Source organism: Triticum urartu, chromosome 3A, assembly GCF_056163025.1.
Source record: "Triticum urartu cultivar PI428250 chromosome 3A, HENAU_Tu73, whole genome shotgun sequence".
Classification (NCBI taxonomy): Eukaryota; Viridiplantae; Streptophyta; class Magnoliopsida; order Poales; family Poaceae; genus Triticum; species Triticum urartu.
The window spans coordinates 9,195,400-9,215,138 of NC_141875.1; the positions used below are offsets into that span (position 1 = coordinate 9,195,400).

Genomic DNA, 19,739 nt, shown 5'->3' on the forward strand with positions numbered 1-19,739 from the left:
CTATTTGTAATACCGTCCAACCAATGACCAAAACTATTAACAACACTTGTGGACGGATGCAATTTTGATGCTATTTGAATGGCTAGCCACGTAAAACGTGCGAATTTGCATTGAAAAAAGAGGTTTTTGATTGTCTCGTTGTGGGTACAAAAAGAACATTTCTTACTTCCTCGCCAGTTGCGTTCGTGTGAGGTTGTCTTTGGTTAACACAACTCCCCTATGAAGATACCACATGAAGATTTTCACTTTTAGTGAAATCTTAGACTTCCAAATTTTCTTATTATTACTCATTCGTATCTCAGAGTGCGTGAATGCACGGTAGATAGAGTCTACCGTCAAAGACCCTAATGTAGTAAGGTTCCAGTGAAACACATCACCGCCTTGTGTCAGGTTAATCGATTCTAGCCGGGATAAAAGGTTATGCCATGACACAAGTCGGGGGGCCAATCAAATCCCGCCTCAACGAAATATTCGGCAGGGAAGAACTGAGCACGTGCATAATAGTATTATTCTTATCGCGAGCAATGTTATATAAGGCTGGATATTGCTCTCTGAGACTGACATTGCCTACCCAGATATCTTCCGAGAAACGAATCTTTGACCCGTCCTTTATCGCGCAAGACCCAAAGCGAAAGAGATGTTTCTTTGCCGCCATTAGGTCAACCCAAAAGTGTGAGTCACCAGGTTTCCAATATGCTTGAGATACCGCCTTTGGGCCTAGATACTTGTTGTGCAACATGGTTTGCCAAACACCATCCTCGATAAGAAGTTTAAATAATTATTTACTGAGAAGGGCCTCATTCTTGACCTGTAGGTCATGAATTCCAAGGCCACCTTTGCCTTTAGGCCTACAAACCACGCTCCAATTGGCCAACCTGTATTTTTTCTTTTCACGTCTCCTTGACAAAAGAATCTGGATCTAAAATAGTGCAATCTTTGCAGGACCCCTTTTGGCAGTTGGAAGAAAGAAAGTATATAGAGAATCATGTTTGTCAGGGCGGAGTTAATCAAAACCAGCCAACCTCCAACTGAGAGCAGTTTTCCTTTCCAACTGCTCAACCATTTATCTAGACGCTCCTCCACATGCTTCCACTCTGCAATGGTGAGATGCTGATAATGAACCAGTATTCCTAGATATTTAATCGGGAATTGGACTAGTGCACAACCAAAGAGGCCAACATAATCGGCCGCCGCCTCAACGGCTTCTCCAAAGCAGAATAGTTCGCTTTTATGAAAGTTAATTTTGAGGCCCAACATTTCCTCAAACGCTAAAAGCAAGAGCTTCAAATTTCGAGCTTTGTCCAGGTCATGTTCCATAAAAAGAATTGCGTCATTGGCATGTTGCAAAATAGAGAGGCTACCATCCACCAGTTGTGGCACTACTCCCGCAATCGGTCCATCCTGCTTGGTGCGCTCAATCAGAATATCCAACATGTCAGCAACAATGTTAAATAACATTGGGGACATGGGGTCACCCTGTCGTAGTCCATTTTTTTGTCTGAAAGTAATGACCTACATCGTCATTGATTTTGATGGCCACACTACCTCCAGTTACAAAATTTTGGATCCACTGGCACCATTTATCGGAGAAACCTTTCATCCTTAGGGCCTGTTGGAGAAAAGACCACTTGACCTTGTCATAGGATATTTCAAAGTCAATTTTTGAATACCACTCCACTCATGTTTTTTCGGTGCATCTCGTGGACGGTCTCATGAAGGATTACTACGCCATCTAGCATATTCCTTCCTTGCATGAAGGTCGTTTGAGATGGCCGGACAACATGGTCAGCTATCGAGTTTAACCTATTCGTAGCCACTTTGGTGAAAATCTTCTGAAATTAAGGAGGCATATGGGTCTGAACTGTTGGATCCGTTCAGCCTCCTTAATTTTCGCAACAAAACAATCTCACCAAAATTTACCCTGAATAGGTCAAGTCGATCGGCATGAAGACACTTAAACAACTCCAAAAGGTCAGTCTTGATGATACCCCAAAAATTCTGATAGAATTCCGCGGGGAAACCACCAGGGCCTGGAGCTTTGTTGTGTTCCATTTGAAACACCGTCGCTCTCACCTCCTCTTCCAAGAAAGTTCTCGTGAGGATACCGTTCTCTTCCGCCATGATTTTCCGTTCATCTGGCGCCCCGAATAGAGATTTGTAGTAGCTGGTAATATACTTTTTGAGCTCCTGTTGACCTTTGATCTGCCCTTCATCCTATTGGAGACTATGAATACATTTCTTCCTATGTCGACCATTGGCAACCAATTGGAAGTATCTTGTATTACTATCTCCCATTAGGATGAAGTCAGCTTTGGACCTCTGGTAGTATTTGATCTCCTCTTCGCGCAATATACGTGCAACCTTCTCATTACATTGATTTTTCAATTCAATCTCTTGTTGAGATAAGGTGCGTGTCTCAACAATTTTATCGAGGTCATCAATGATGGTACAGAGGCGATACTTTTCTTTTTTGTACAATCCGTTGGAGTTTTTCGCACATCCAGAGAGGTGTTGCCTCATGGCCCTTATTTTATAGTTCCATCTCTAGATCGGTGCACGACCAACGATGGGCCTCTCCCAAAGGTTCTTGATTATGTCTACAAAACCATCCCGATGAAGCCATGCCAATTCAAATTTGAAAGGACGACGGGCAGAATGGCTCGTTGAATTAGAATCAAGAATGATTGGCCCATGATTCGATAATGCTTCGATTCGCTCTAGGGCTTGCACGGTTACCATAGGAAATTTTAACTCCCATTCGTATCCATGAGTACACTATCGAGCTCCTCGTATGTCGGCACAGAACAGTTAATATCATGCAATGAATTTGAATATGGTCAAGTGCAGCTATTGCTCAATGGTCACAATGAACAGGTTTACATGACTTCTTAATGTATGGAAAAACAAAGTTGCCTTGTCAAAACATTGGTTAGCTAAAATTTTGGTTAGCCAATGAAAAAATAAATTAGGGTTGACAACCATCCAAACAAAAACCTAATTTTCTGGCCATTGGCCAAAGCTTTAAGGACACCTTGGGATTTAAAATTAGATAAATTACCTAAAGTTCATCATAGTTCATTGTATTTAAAAAATACAGGAAGATAAAAGTCATACAAAGAAATCCAAGAAAAAAAATACTACATAATTTAATCGTATGAATCAAACAATTAACATAAGAAAATTCCTAAGGATTCTAATCCTTCAAATTTTGTATATAAATCTTTTGAGTCAAAGGAGCCCTAAACTTTCCTTCATTCGATCCGAAGAGGGCCTAAACTTAATTTGTCTCAGATTGGGGTTGGGTTGAGGAGAAGAAATTTGAGTGATTTACACACAGGGCATTGGCACGATCCTGATGATGACAAACACCTGATACTACAGGTAGTGATTTGAAGAGCCTTGACATTGTGTGTCCTGGATACATATGATAACCTATTTGGATGGGAATTGGAAGAGGCTCGGACTTGGGATACTATGGCCCTGATCTGCCAAGGTCCTTCTGTCGCATTTTCGCCTTGACCGTCAGGAGTAGAACATATGCTTCACTCTGTAGAGGAGAGCCTACTGCTGGAGACAGTGCTGTAACATATATGCTAGAGGCATGATGATGACGAAGTTGGATATGGATGCCCAATCTTGCTTGTTGCAGTTGAATATCAGACGATGAAGCCCATGCTACATCTGAATATATTTGTACATCTGTACCTACAAAAGGAATAGTGTGTTCTAGCATTTCATGTTGTTGTCGGCACAACCGCTGATCGTCAGTTGGCCGCTGGGCCTGCAAGATCGCATCAAGGATCTAAAAATGCTGCAATAAAGCTAAGAAGACATCAAACACCTTTTTTGGATGTATGTTAGCACGGTCAAAATGAGTATCATCTCTTGCTTTCCAAATGCACCAAAGCATAGTGTAAAGAGTATTAACTGACATGAAGGGATGATTATAATCTAGCAAGAAATTAAGGATGTCAGGTTGTTGTTGTTGTTGTTGTTGTTGTTGTTGTTGTTGTTGTTGTCATTGTCGTTGTCGTTGTTGTTGTCGTTGTCGTTGTCGTTGTCATTGTCGTTGTTGTTGTTGTTGTTGTTGTTGTTGTTGTTATTGTTGTTGTTGTTGTTGTTGTTGTTGTCGTCGTTGTTGTTGTTGTTGTTGTTGTTGTTGTTGTTGTTGTTGTTGTTGTTGTTGTTGTTGTTGTTGTCTTTGTTGTTGTCGTCGTCATTGTTGTTGTTGTTGTTGTTGCCGTCGTTGTTGTCGTTGTTGTTGTTGTCGTTGTTGTTGTTGTCGTCGTTGTTGTTGTTGTCGTCGTCGTCGTCGTCGTCGTCGTCGTTGTTGTTGTTGTTGTTGTCGTTGTCGTTGTCGTTGTCGTTGTTCGTTGTTGTTGTTGTTGTTGTTATCCAATTTGGGCCTCAAAGGGAACATAAATGATTTAAGATTTGAAGGATGACTTCAGCTTCCTGCTTTGTTGTTGTACCACACATCAATAGGTCATCTTCAAACATCAAGGAGTGTATAGGAGGGCATTGGGGACTCAAAGAGATACCTGAAAGCCTGTTATTATCTATGGCATCTTGAAGAGCCAAGGATAGTTCATTAACAACCAAGATAGAAAGAGAGTGGGAGAGAGGACACCCTTGTCTTATACCTCTGGAAATCTTAAATTTACCAAAAGACTGCCCATTGATAATAACTGGAGAAGTAGGAGTAGCTCTGCAAGCATGGATCAACTTAATGAAAATGGGCATTTAAACCTTTATGAGCTAAAGCAGCAGAAATAGAATCCCATTCAAGTCTGTCAAAAAGCTTTCGCAAATCAACTTTTAGCATGAAGAACATTTGTTTGAAAGAATTTAAACTAAAAGAGTGAGCAATCTCCTGGTCAACAATGATGTTATCACTAATCCTCCTACCCTCTATGAAAGCCTGTTGAGAAGGATGGATATAATCAGCTAAAAGAGGCTTCAGTCTGTTGGCCAAAGACTTAGGAGATGGTTTTGTAAACAACGTTACATAAACTAATTGGTCTGAAGTCAGAGGGTACGTGGCAAACAAGTTTTTTGTTGGAATAAGTGCTATATGAGTTTCATTAAGCTTTGGTGGCATAGTACCTATTTCATAGAAGGTCCTGGCCAACTGAGTTATACCTTCAGCTATCTAACTCCATGCATTCCTATAGAAACCAACATTAAATCCATCCCCTCCTTGATTGTCCATGAGAGACGAGGCGCAACTACAGAGAACGACGTTGCAAAGGAGGAGCTCAACAGAGCTCGTTTTTCAAAAAAATGAAAGTTTCAAAAAATATAAAAAAATCTACAAATATGTATGCATATTCTTCAAGTGTGTATGAAATTTCATCAAGTAATTGATCATTTACACTCTACACAAAAAAGACAAATATCTGAACCAAATACCACAAAGAAAAAGCCCATTCTAATATATGTATTTGTCTTTTTTGTGTACATCACATTTGAATATGTATGTTTTTGAAATTTTATACACGTATACTACAAATATATTTCTACATGTATACTTTTTCCAGATTTTTTTAGGTGCGGAAAAAGTATTTCTACTGAGAAAAAGATAAAGAGCTTAATGGAACTCGGTGTCTACAGACACTTTTCGCACAACTACACTAGAAATAGCCAGAGCTAGAACAAATATATTAAAAGATATTATTCCTTTTTTGGCAGGGAAAAGATAATATCGTTTGCTTGGAGTTATATACTCCCTCCATATCAATTAAATGTTGCACTTGTTTTCCGTGAATAAATTTGATTATCACTTTCATCAATGATATATTAAGTATATGTTATAAAATTATGCAATATTTAGAAACATATGGGGTACATTTTAATATGAATTAAATGGCATTCTCTTTGTCTGGATTTTTAGTTCCCTCATATTTTGGATGAAAATTCGACCATACTTCGAGTAGTCAAATATAAATGATATGCCATAAAAATTATATTGTCGGGTTAATATTAAAAACATTTCAAAACAATATTATTTTCTTTACACATAACTCGTATATTTTGAACAAAATTTACTTTGACTCAAAATACAACGAAGACTAATAAATTTGGACGAAGGAATTATAATTTTATGCATGTAACACACATTTTATTGGTCAATGCTAGACTTTGAAGTAAGTGTATGTCATGTAAATATTGGGTGGGAGTAGCTCAATGATTGACCCAAAATATCTCAAGGTTCTTTGCACTCATCTAAGCGAGATATACCCAGACTAGAAATTTCCTAGTTCACTTTCGTTGTTCCAACTCTTTTGATGGTAAATATCTTCTTGCAGAAAATTATATGGTTCCCTAATCCTATACGAGTAAAGAGGATATATAGTATTAAATAGGTATTTGTTTCTTTTTTTGTGTTTTGTTAATCCTGTGAATCAAAGTGGGACTTTGATATAAATTTAGGCAGTTTAAAACCCTAAGGTGATGATTACATGGTTCGGACCCCTAGATTCATGTAGTGTAAGGCCAACTTCAACGTGGACCATCAAAACACATGTATATGTCCGGACAGCGACGTAGTTGTCCGGGCATAACTTGTCATCCAGTGTGATATATGTGGACAAATATGGCTATCCGAAATCCCATCAATTGGATGCAAACCAGGGGCTTTGGCAGGCATCCAAAATACCTGAGACAAGAATGTTGGGGGTTAAACATTAATCCCATATCTTTCATTGTGTCTGGTGAAAGTTGTTTGTTCTAAAAATATGCTCCCGAGTGTTAACAATCATCTAAATGATAGTTGAGTATATGAAGTTCGCCAAACCAGAATTATTACGTAGACTATTTTGAAAAATAAGGATGAACTGTGATTGCTTGATGACTAATAACATAGTTTGTTGGGTTATAATCAGCCTTAACATGTGAGTAGATCATTATATGTAATCAGGCCTTTGTAAGCCTCCAAAATACCTGAGTCCATGGCCAATACCCCTTGTTAATGAGAATTTTTATGCGAGGAAGTTATTGTTTATAATACATAATGATGTTAGTAAATGTGATATTGTCATATTCGTACTCTTTATTATCAACACCTCTCTCCATAACTTGTGGTCATGTTTATTGAGTTCGGTATTCGTTTAGGGACGAACGGAGTCTACGTTTCGGGGGGCTGGTACATCCATTCAGCATCATTACTTCCTATTATAATTTATCCCATTTCAATGATATATTTCATATTATGATGTAATTTTAATGTATTTTCTCTCTTAAATTGCAAGATAAACAAAGAAAGGAAAATTATCAGACAACTAGAATTTTCCAGAGCACCAAAAGCAGCGGGGATTTTACTGAATTATTTAAAATATGAAGCCATGAGCCAGATGATGGGCCAAAGCATACCCACCAGGGTGCCACGCATCCTAGATACGCGCTACCTGGACGCGTTGGCCCCTACTGGCTCCTCTCCTGACGCCCTTTTGCCATAAATTCCCATAACCTAGAAAAAATCACAAAAAGTTATTGGAACTTTCCGCCGCCACCTGTGAGGCACAGCCTACGGCGCACTTTTGCTGTCCGGCAAAGCGATTGTCTGGGGGAAACTTCACTCCGGGACGGGCAAATTAAATCCATTGTCCTCACCAATGCTCCGTTCATCGTCATGATCATCATGTTCATCAACACCGTCTCATCTTAAAACCCTAGTTCATCCTATTTGTTCAATCTTTGTATCAAACCTCAGATTGATAATTGGGAGTACTTGTATGTGTCTATTACACTTTGTAGTTGATGCATATGGGATTTATCAGCGAAAGATTGTTGTGTCTAGATTGTTCATCAAATATTTATACCCATTGATCTTAATTCATATGAGTGTTGTGAGTAGATCCATTACTTCTCGAGGACATGATAGAAGTTTTGTTGCTATTAATCATGTGAAGTTGACTACCGTTTAATGCTTTGATGATATATTATGTTGTTCTCCCCCGGGTGGTGTTATATGAATGTTGATTACATGATACTTCATCATCTTTGGGCTTAAGGGAAGACATTGTGAATTTAGTTTGTAAATGATGGGTTGCGGGAGTGATAGAAACCCAAACCCCAGTTTATCAATTGTTCCGTAAGAGGCTTTCCCGGATCATATGGTTTAATGCTATGGTTAAATTTATCTTAATTATTTCTCTTGTATTTGTGGAGGCTTTTATGCTCATAAGTAGGCATTTGTGGAAGTAAGGACAATATCTTAGCTCCGGTCCAACCACACAACACTTATTGAATTAATAAACGGTAACTTAATGAATCGTGGTGAAAGTAACTTGACGAGATTCCGGAGTGTCTTCAAAAGCATTTTAGCTTAGTATATATAAAGATTGGGTCACTTGTTGCACTCTATTACTTAATTATTATTTATCTTGTTACAAATTATCTTGCTATCAAATTATCTATGGAACTATCATCACAGTGAAAACCTAGCTAAAAACTACTTGTCAATTTCTTTTGCTCCTCATTGTGTTCGACACTCTTACTTGTCGAAAATACTATGATATATCCCATATACTTGCTGGTCACTTGCAAATGGCAGTTGCATCTGTCGGTCCTGGTGGAGGGAGCTGCCTGACCATTACCTCGTTGAAAGCGGTGCAGTTCATCTGGTGCCCCACGCTGGGGCGACGGCACAACCCCTCTGGTGGCGCATCTTCCCCATGGTGCTAGGATCCGAGTCAGAGGTAATCGGCGACATGCATGGTCCTGGCCCATGCGCTAATATGGAGCGGCGTGCCCGCCGTGCTAGGCTGCTACAACTCTCGTGGCCGAAGCCATGGAGGCGAAGCCGCTATGGGTGACTGGCACCCCTGGCATCGCATCCAAGTCCATGGAGGTGTCAGGCTCCGCCCACGAGGTGTCTATCGTGGACCTCACCTCGACCGACGACGTCAATGCCACGACCGAGAGACGGGCGGCGCCATGTGTCCCATGTCCTACTCTACTCACCGGCAATTGGGCCTTCACTTTCGCGGGTCTCATGGTCGTCGGACATGGGGCACACGGTAAAGAACAACAAGGACAGATGTTGGCGAAGATTAGACGGTTTAACGTTGCACGTATTTGCATAAATTTAAGAATTTGCTAATGAGGTATTTGGTTTTGGAATATGACATTTGAGGGTACTTGTCTGTCGCTATGCGCGAACGCGCCATCAACGGACACGACTCTTTGCTGAGCGAAACTGCTCCATGCACGACATAAACGGACGATCTATGCACGATAAATCAATCCAGCGGTGAGTCCAGCTGCAGATGCTTGTAAAGCAAACCAGTATACGAACTCAATCAGTCAAGGCTAGATAAGATGGTTTTGTAAAACAAGAAAAACATTGCCCGCCAAACTGTAAAGATTCAGTCAAAGGAAGGAGTCTCAAAGGAGTGCAGCCTCTCTCTCTCCATCATCAATTCCAGCCCACGCTCCACGGCTGAAAAGGCTACGAACGCAGCAGCAGCTCGTCCAGTCCCATCCCATCGACCCGCCGCAGCAGAGGCAGAGCGTGCACGTCGTCTCAGGCCAACTTCACCGCGCGACTCCAAACGGACGTTCGTTTTGTCCGGTTTTTATCCCTTTGGGTAGGGATTTGGAGTCTTGTCCGGGTCTGTCTTACGATGCGGCGGCCGTGCGCCCAGCGCGTGGACGCATCCTTTTGCCCCATCCTGTCCGCGTCTAGTTTTAAAAAAAGGGACGTTTCAAATGTCAAGCCCCAGTTCACGATCCCAGTTCATCACGCCGACAACAAAACCAGCGGCCTACACGACCATCGCCGGCAACACAGCCAGCCTCCAAAATGAATAGTTGTCTTCGCCGGCAACACAGCCAGCGGCCGGCAACACAGCCGGCCTCCAAAATGAATGTTTTTTCGCCGGCACCCATGCCAGCGGCCCAGCGGGCGGGCTGCACCCATGCCAGCCTCTAAAAAGAACGGCCACGCCGATCGGACGACATAGTTCAGGCCTTCGGCGTCGAGCATCTCCTTCTGCTTGGCCTCGAACCAGGCCCTCGTCTTGTCGCTCATCTTCGACAAGTCCACGCTCATGATCGCTAGGGCCACCTCGTTTGCTTTGGTGGCGGCATTGGTGGCCTCGATGTCGAGCTGCCTCTGCCTGGCCTTGACGTTGTCGGCCTCGATGTCGAGCTGCCTTTGCCGGGCGGCCTTTTCCATGTCGAGCTGCCTTTGCCGAGCGGCCTCTTCCATGTCGAGCTGCCTTTGCCGGGCCGTCTTCTTCATGTCTATCTTCCTTTTCTTGGCCGTCTCCTCCATCTCAAGCTTCTGTCTTTGGAGATCTAGGTATTGCTTCATTTGCTCGTCCTTGCTTTGCCGCTTCTTCTCGTCCCTCACATCCTTATGTGACATCATGCCATGCAAAGTCTCATGCAAGGCCATGGATGAGGCGTCATGGATGTCGTCCACCTTGGAGTTGGTCTTGCCCCTCGGCCTCTTCAATGCCTCGCCATCCCCACCTCCGGCGAACTTGGCCGTCTTCTTGCCTCTTTTCCTTTGAAGTTCACGGTATTGATCCTTGAACTTAGGGCGATTGTTGATGATCGTCTAACAATGCATAAGAGTGAATGGCTTGTCATTGTGCCGGGCCTTGAATGCCTCCAAAGATTGAAATGCCTACCACATGATCAACAACAAGTGAACATGCAAACATATACACGGCCGAAGTCTCATCGCCGTAGCAAGGGCTAGAAAGAGAAGAGCATACCATGTCTCCAACGCCGAGACCACTCACGGGCCGTGCTTCAACGCTCTCAAATGCGGCGCAATATTTGTTGCACTCTTGTTGGATGAACAACCATCTTTTTTGAATCGAACCGATGCCACGGTTGCTTGTAATTTGGTAGGGCTCAAACATCTTCCTTTCATGGAATGTTTTGTGAACTCTCGTCCAAAAAACAATGCCCTTTTGTTGCGCGCCGATCCTTGGATCTTGGCTAATCTCCATCCAAGATTGGCAAATCAACTTGTCCTCATCTTGTGTATATGACCCGGTGCGAATGCTCTTCCGCTTTTTTTGTGCTTCCGCTCTTTGGGTGAGCTCGTCTATGAACAATGGAGCGCCACTAATATCAACATCATTGGCTTCATCTTCATCTTCACCTTCGACATAGATGTCATCGTCTTCATGCCATGAATCACCATGGTCGTAGTCAGAACGGTCGTCGGCCTCTTCATCGGGCACGTACTGGGCGCGGCCATCCTGACTTTGGGTCTCATCGGGGTGGTAAGCACGTTCATGCCCACCCTGGAAGATCACGTCCTCCATGTACTGGTTGTAGAAGGGGTCGTCCACCGTCGGCGTTGAGGTTGGTATTTCTTCAAACAACACGCGGGGGGCCGGCATGGTGCCCGTGAACGGTGCACGCGCCTGCTTTCTTTGCATCTCGACGGAAGGCCGCCCGCCGCTGCTGGACCCAGGCGTCACGTTGAGGTCGATGACGGCCGCGGGGCGTGGTCTGGACGGCGCGAACAAGCCCACGTCCGGCGACGCCGAGAAACGGGTCTGGCCGTCGTGCCTGGGCGGAGGAAAGCCGGGCGACATGGGCGCGGCGCGCGACGTCGGCGACTGGCAGTGCGTAGGCCGGGCGACCGACGAGCCTGTGCTTGCCGGGCCGACGGCCGCTGCATGGAACCCCGCCGGACGGCCCATGCCAAGCATGAGGATGGCGTGCGCTTTGTTGACGAGGTCCTCCTTCTCGTCGGCAGCGGCCTTGCGCCGCGCGGCCTCCAGCTCCTCGCGCTGGGCGGTGAACTTGGCCGCGGCGGCATTCATCTTGACGGCCGCTCCCCGTTCCCTCCTCTTCGCCGATTTCCGTCCAACTTGGCGATCTCCTCCGGCGTGTACTCCGACCGCGGCTTCTTTGCCGCCTTCTTCCTCACCTTTGCGGTCGGGTCGACGGCCAGGCCGCCGGAACTCGGCCGGGCATCGGCCATGGACGGGGGAGAGGGGGGGCGGGAGGGACGTGGGAAGGTTTGGCGGAAATGGCGCCAAATGGCCGTCGGGGGGTTTTTGGTTTCTCCCACCGACAGGCGGGCCAGGGGAGGACAAGCACGCGTCCCGCCCGTCCGCGCGCTGTCCGTTTCACCCCAAAACCGGCGCAAGTTTGGGCCGGGGATGGGTCAAAAGCGGACACAAAGCGGACAAAAGTCCGTTTGCTCCCGCGCGCTGGGCCACCTTTTTTGTCTCTTTTACCCCAAACGGACGGGGGCGGACAGGATAGGGTCGCGCGGTGGAGTTGGCCTCACACCGCCCATCCTCCTCCTTTACTGTGCACGACAGACGAGGCAGCAGCTTCGCCAAAGCGTTCTCCCTCGCATCAGTTCTCAACTTCTCAGGCCTCTTTAGGATTTTTTCCTTTAGAGCCCTTTGGTTCATAAGAATGGATTTCTATTCCTACATAGAATCAGTTCCTATCCTTTACATTTCATAGGAAAATAAAAAAAAGCATAGACTCAATGGAAAAATTCTTTGGTGTCAATCAAATGACATCTTGTTTTCTATTTCTACTCATAGGATTTGAGATACATGTCATTTCATTTCCTACAAGATTCCTATTCCTACGATAATCCTATCCTATGAACCAAAAAAAGCCTCATTCGGATTTTCGCTCCCGGGTCCCAAGAATTAGCACGGCCACGGCTCAACCACAACCAGGCGACGCCGCTGGAAATCGCGGCTCTCACTCAGACCATCCTCCGGCGTCCGCTCCGACGTACGTAAATCCTCTCGGCTCTGCCTGTCTGTGTGTAGATCGCCGAAGCACTTCTTTTCTTGCGCCCAATCCGTCGTACTACTGCTAATGTTTTCTTCTTCCATTTTCTTATACAAGAACAGCACGCCGGACAGCAGCGGCGCGACCGTGCTGGACGACCTGCCGGAGTGGCTCGTCGTCGAAGAGATCCTGGTCCGGCTGCCGACCAAGGACGTGCTCCGCTGCCGCGCCGTCCAAAAGTCGTGGCGCGCTGCCACCTCCACCGACAAGTTCATCCTCGACCACCACCGCCGCCAGCCGTTGCTCCCCATCATCGAACAACTCGACGAGGGCTTATACTGCCTTGCCTCTGCCGGAGACCAGAAGATACGGCCCGTCCCCCGGTACACTCCCGATCCAGTTTCCAGCATCGCCGTCATTGCCGCCTGCGATGGCCTCCTCATCCTGTCAGGGCACTCCAGCTTCTACATCTGCAACCCGGCCACCCGCAAGTGCGCACCCCTGCCGCATCCTCCGCTACGGCCAGGCTTCAGCGGCGCCACCGTCGTCGCCTTCTACCGGCACCACGCATCCGGAGAGCATCGGGTGCTCTGGTCCATATTCTCGGCACCCGTGGCGAGGGTCGCCACGGTCGAGCGGTCTGCTTACTTCGTCCTCCCGGTGGGATCGGACCAGCCAAGATGCGTCCAATGGCCGACAGTTAAACGGTATTTTCCCGCTACCCGGTCCCGGGATTGCCCACCAGTAGACCATCGTGGTGGCCTGCACTGGGCACTGGGCCTCGGCATAACGGTATTCGACACCGTAACTGAGACATTCCGGCAGATGAGCCGCCCAGCACAGTTGCCGCCGGGCGGCTGGGTGTCATTATGCGATATGGGCGGCGGCCGCCGACCGTGTCACTCTAGACGTTTGGATGCTGCAGGACTATGATGCCGAGACGTGGGCCTTTCGGTACCGGATTGACTTGCGGGCGATGGAGGCATCCCCGCCGCTTAATCTGATGGTCACTTATCTCGTCCCTGACATGGCTGTGATCAACGAGGCCGAGCTGTTGATTCAGCATTGCCCTGACCGTCTGTTGCATTGTGACATTGACGGTGTGTTTTTAGGTGATGTGGAAATCGGAGAGCATGGAAGCGTTTCGAGTCCATTTGCAAGCAGTTTGACACTTACTCGGCATCACCTCCAGGAGAGCATGATTTCACTTTCGTTGTTTGAGATGCAACAAGAAGATGCCGTGGACAAGGAGCCTCCGTTCGACATAGTTCTGTAAGATGCCGCGCTAGCTCCATCTGTGATACTTTGGACTCCTTGCTTGCTGTTCTCACTATTTCGTAGTAGAACTGAGGTATTAGGATTTTGGATAGAGGAAGTAGCGATCATATTATCATCATTCGGTGCTCGTTATGCTATCTTGAACACCATGTTAATGTTCTGAACAATAGAATATCCGTGCTACTGAACTGTTGCAGTTTACTTTCAGTTCTATTGTTCTTCCATGTTAACTTTCAGTTTGTAATGTTGAAAAGCATGAAAGGCGGTTGCAGTCTAAAATGCTAATTTATCCATGACAAGTTATGGTGTTTTGGTTGTTGAAATGGTTGGTTCTGATATTCTCTTGTGTAGTGTAGCGCAATATTTTGATGTTTCATGTTCAGTACACACCTTGTTCCTATTGCTGAAATGTAAACTTCTTTCTATCAAAAACTGGCAAGCAGTACTTCTTGTTCCATTGGCTTTCACCATGTTGGCCAACAGAGCGTGGCTGAAGGTTTTGTGTCCAGGATTCGAGCCTTTTTTTGGGGGTAGGAATAGGTTACAAGATGTGCAATCTTAATCATCATGTGTTGGTCTGATGGAAGGCTGTTTTTTTTTTAGCATCAGTACAGACACAAGCGCTCATATGTACGCGCATACACTCACTCGTCGTCGACGGGAACATCTCCTCTCACTGAAAGCGCATCGCCGGAAATCCTGAAATAAATCCAGGAATAATGCGAGCACCAGGATTTGAACCCTGATGGGTTGGGGATACCACTGTCCACTTAACCAACCCAACCACAGGTTGATTCGCCCGATGAAAGGCTGGTGATAGTCTGTTTACAATTCTGTTAGCTAGTTTTCGTTTACTGCTGGCGCTCAGCTCCGCTGTTAGGTTGTTCTTTGTCAGTTTTACCCAAATCAGTCATGTTGTCCGTTCATTTTTTTCTTTTCTGAGAAACATGTCATCTGTTCTTTGTTCTTACTACTTTTAGTACTGCATACATCAGTTCATGCTTGTTATGCTGTCCTGAACCTCATGTTGATAATATGAAGAGTGGAGTATCTATGCTACAAATTTTTCCTACTGTTATGCCCGTTGTCAATTTTGCTTAACATTTTTAAGCAGCATGAATTGCATTACCTCGGTTCAATAGAATTTCCTTCCTGAGAAGTTATGGCACATTTTAAATGTTGGAGTGCTACAAAGGCACCTAATGAAATTCGTGTCAAGTTAGATGGACCTGGTCAAAATAGTGGTATGGAAGCAAAATATTGATGCAACCCCCGCCTGTTGATGCTCTAATCTCGATTGGCATCATGATCACCGAAGGCAAGTTATGCTGTATCGAGGGAACCGAAGCAACTAGTGATGATCAGCTATGCTGCCTGGATGCTTGGGTGAAGCCAAAATGTACCATAACGATTTGTTGGCCATTACAAAAAATATCAGCCTTTGTTTGAATGGATGTCAATATTTTGGCATTGACAGTGTTTTTTTACCCACTTTACTGTTTCTAATCAATCAACATTGGCTAACGCATGTGCAAATAAAATCTTGACCAAAACTTTGGTTAGAAAAATATTTGAAATGCCAGACATTGTATGGAAATTGGACCTCCTGTCAAAATGTTTAGTCCGTTCTTTCAAACATATGAAATGAACTGACATGGCTGCCATGTACACATTCCATAGCTGCGCATGCAATAAAAAATGATTCATTTGTGAAGTAATTTGACTTCATTCGTGAAGTAATTGGACAGCCGAAAATTTAAATCAAACATATAGATGGTACATGAAAATTTCAGACTGGCCGCTTCTTCTGTGCTGTACCGATAGACTAACAGAAAAAAAATGAAGGGACTGCGGATCTTCCACTTGATTTGCTGCCGTTCGCGGGATATGACGAATGACAATCCATCATGGGGATGGCGACGGTTGCACCCACAGAAGCCCCAGTCCGGATACAGGAGTTGGGCATAGTTAAGCTAAACCTTCCCACATCAGAATGAAGAACATGTCGAATTGTATATATGCTAAAATTCATCTCCCAGAAAGAAATTGCAAGTCTGCAAGTGCGCATACCATATATATGCGAAGGTTGTTCCAAGAAATATCAAGTCGACATTAGCAGTTCTTTGCATGCGCCAATGTTTAACTCCATGGTCTTTCAGTACGATGATGCAGATAGTAGATAGAATTGCAACCAACATACCGAGTCGCTCGCTCACTCTTTACTTCTTTAGCCATCGTCACTGCATCGGCTGGAGCAACGGGATTTCCGGTGGAATCTGGAACTGGGCCGATCGGCTCCACCGCTCTGGGCTGCAGCAAGCCATACTAAATGAAACGGGCCAGCAAAATCCAAGAGATAGTGCTGGCAGATATTGTATGGAACATAGTAACAGATGCATATATATGATAAGAACACACTAAAGGAAAAACATGGAATTTTTCTTCTTACAAGTTACAACTACCGGATTTGGAACAGGAAAAGCAAGAATCCCAAAACTGATGATCAGTTACCTAGCTAATTGGATTCACTACAATTTTGCATTGGAAACCTGCATTTCGGTCAAGTTGCTTCACATTAGCACACTTCATGGTGGAAAGGGTACACAATATTAGCACATTTTGGAGGAGAGTAAGGAAGATCAGCTTGGCATGCCCTGGTAAGCCTGGTAATGAGAGTACACCAGGTAATGAAGAGAACTAAAATTCTAGATTCTTTCCCTTGATAAAAATAAATTATGTCCTCTCGAATGGGAAATTCGAAGGAAGCATTGAGTGAAAAAGGAGCAAGAATGACGAAATTCACCACCAGCTTCCTTCTGCATCCAACAGAATGACTGCAAAAGCTGGAAAAACTAACAAAACCGCTGGCCATCATGAGTTCCTCTGATGGCACAAGTTCATGATTATTAACAGGCCTTGTTAATTCGTCATTACCGGACCAACAGTCTGGAAGTCAGTTTCATCTTAGCTTTCTCTCCAACTGAATTCTAGCACTAAGCATCCAGTTGTATGTTCATCAACCTAGTATTACCTATTACCACAAAAGTAATCACCTGAAAATAAAATTTTCCTTGGTGTTCAAACAAAAATGAAATCAAAGGGCTATCTGGTTAAAATATGATGCTGAACGTTCAGGTAATGTTTACTCTGAAAATGGATACACACGGACAAAACAATAAGAGATAAACAGTAAAGGTACTGAAAGCTCAGAAAAGCAAATAATTTAGAGAACTAGATAAGCAAGTGTAGGTTCATACATATGAAGAGGCAACCAGTACTTCAGTACATCTTGCAAGACCAACTCATCTCCTCCAAAAGAACTCATTCATGACAGGTGGCCAGTCATCCAGAAGAGCACACAAAATATTTGCAAGCTTTGTCAAACATACCTTTTAAGACAGTTCCACCCAGAGATCTCTAAAAATTAAAGGATAAGAAACTAGTTCATTTCAGGTGGCCACATGTCAACTGAACTAACTCAAGATTAGCACATTAAATTTTGCGAGACTTGGTAGCCCTCTCAAAGACATCAAACATGAGAGCAGGACAAGATCTTTTGAGGTGCGCATACCCTTGGCTTGCCACCACATCATCCATTCTGTTTGAAGAGAGGATGAATTCAACACAGGCATCTTTCAGCTTGCTGCAGTGATGCTGATCAGCTAGCGCCAATGTTGTCGCCACAGTTTGAACATCAAGGCTCTTGCAGAGAATACCTTGGCATAACATCTTCATCCTGTCCATGGCATACCTATCGGCGGCCACCAGCAGGTGCTTAACCATCTCTTGGTTCTCACCATCATCAAGGTCATCCATAGCAGCAGGCAGCGAATCTGTGTAGATGAAGTGAAGAAACGCCTTGAAAACAGGAGGCTCCATGTCTTCGACGATTATGTTGTCACTCGCAGGATCGCTCAGGGGTCCATAGAGTTGAGCATCAAAGACCGGCGATCGTGTCGCAAGCATAATCTTGTGAGCAGGGAAAACCTCGCCTTTAACCTCAAAAGTCACATCTGCCCCTCTCCTCCCATCCAGCAATTTCTTGAGATGATTCGGCAGGTCCGACGGCGGCACCTCAATATGTGCGGCGACGGAGACGGTCTCCTCCTCCTTCACCTGCGGCTGCTTGATAACCTTGACTTCACACTCAATCACCAGGCGGTCGTCCCGCAGGTACGATGCTAGCTCACTCTGTTTCATGAACTTGTTAGCTCCATAGCCATCGGGATCTTCATCTGGGTCGACGGGGGTGTACTTGCTGGTAAACCTGCGGACCACCGACGGCAGAGCGCTGGTCGAGTCGATGAGCCTGAACACGTAGTCCGCCCTGACCTCGGCGTCCCTGGTGAGGAGCTCGAGGTAGACCGAGACATAGCCCCTGCAGTCCCGGGATATGTCCCCATCGGGGTAGTAGCGGACGCACCAGTCGTAGCCGCCGACGGCGAAGGTGGCGGACCGTATGGACTCGCCGGCGCCCATACCCTTGTGCAGATGGTAGCCGGCGATGTTGAACACGTGCTTGCCCCTCGCCGTCTCGGAGGTGCACGTAGACACGGTCGTTGGCAGCGGTGGTTCCATTGCTGCTAGCCAGTTTGTGCGGCGGCGGCGATGGCGGCGGCGCAGGTGGGGATATTTTCAGAGGGAATGGGGAATGCGAGGGCACAGAAGAGCTACAAGAAGCAAGCACAAGCGGAGGCCCATCAACCGGAGAGCTTGGCCCACTTGCTACAACATCTCCATCAGTGCACATAACCAGCAGTAATTTTTTTCTCAAAAAAACAAAACCAGCAGTACATTTTGCTAAAAGAACCACCTCTACATTTCCCTAAAGAAAACCAGCTTGTCAACGCCTGGAAATTATGGAGTATCTTTTTTTATTTACTATGTATATTAAAAGCTAAATCCCTTCCTCCTGACACATCTTCATTTGCGGAAGTAATCATCCAATATCGGAAGTGAGAATGGCTCGCTCTCCTTCTCCTCGCCCCCTCCCCCTCGGGCGAAGCAACCTTGACGCCATTAAGGCGCCCCAACCCCCAGCTTCCCACCCACCCTCACATCTCACCGAGCTCTCCCCGCCGCCAATCCCCATCCCAGAGCAACCATGGCTGGGGCGCGTCGCCGCGGTGTGCGGGTTCGCCGGCTAGCGCCGGTGGCGAGGGTAGCGGAACCGCGGGCGCTTCCGCCACCTGCGGCGGTGCCGCTGCCCGAGATCGACCCGCACTCGCCGGAGGCTCGCCGCGAGATGCGTCGGGTGGTGATGGAGCGCTTCCCCGACCGGGACGAGTGGGGGGAGATCCACCTCCACATCCTCCGCCATGTGAGCTTCGTCGAGCGCGCGCGCTTCATCGGAGACGACGGCTGCGAGGATCTGGAGCTCCTCTTCTGGGCGATCCAGGAGGCGGAGTCGGCGGATCCACGTCAGGCTGCACGGTGGGAGAACTTCAGGACGGCGAACCCATCTAGGCTCAACATCAGGCCGCCATCGTGGGAGGGCATCGCCAACATCCCGCCGGAATTCCTCCCACCGGGCATCGTTTGGCCGCAGCGCCGCCAGTAGATCGTCTGCCCCGACCGATTCAAAACTCTGCGACGTCCCATCAAACCCCCACCTTGGCCTGGAGAGATAGGTATGAATCTCATTCGTGTTGATTTATCGCTGAAATCACGTTTGAGGGAGTTTCGTTTGCGTCAGAGGATTACAGTCCCATGTGGTTCTATGGATA

General features: G+C 45.9%; 2 pseudogenes; one reads left to right on the forward strand and one right to left on the reverse strand.

Moving 5' to 3' along the window:
* The first annotated feature begins 12,822 nt into the window (after positions 1-12,822).
* Positions 12,823-14,011, forward strand: LOC125546453 (F-box protein At5g49610-like; annotated as a pseudogene).
* A 3,213-nt stretch (positions 14,012-17,224) lies between these two features.
* On the reverse strand, positions 17,225-18,641 carry LOC125547562 (BTB/POZ and MATH domain-containing protein 1 pseudogene; annotated as a pseudogene).
* Between the last annotated feature and the right edge of the window lie 1,098 nt (positions 18,642-19,739).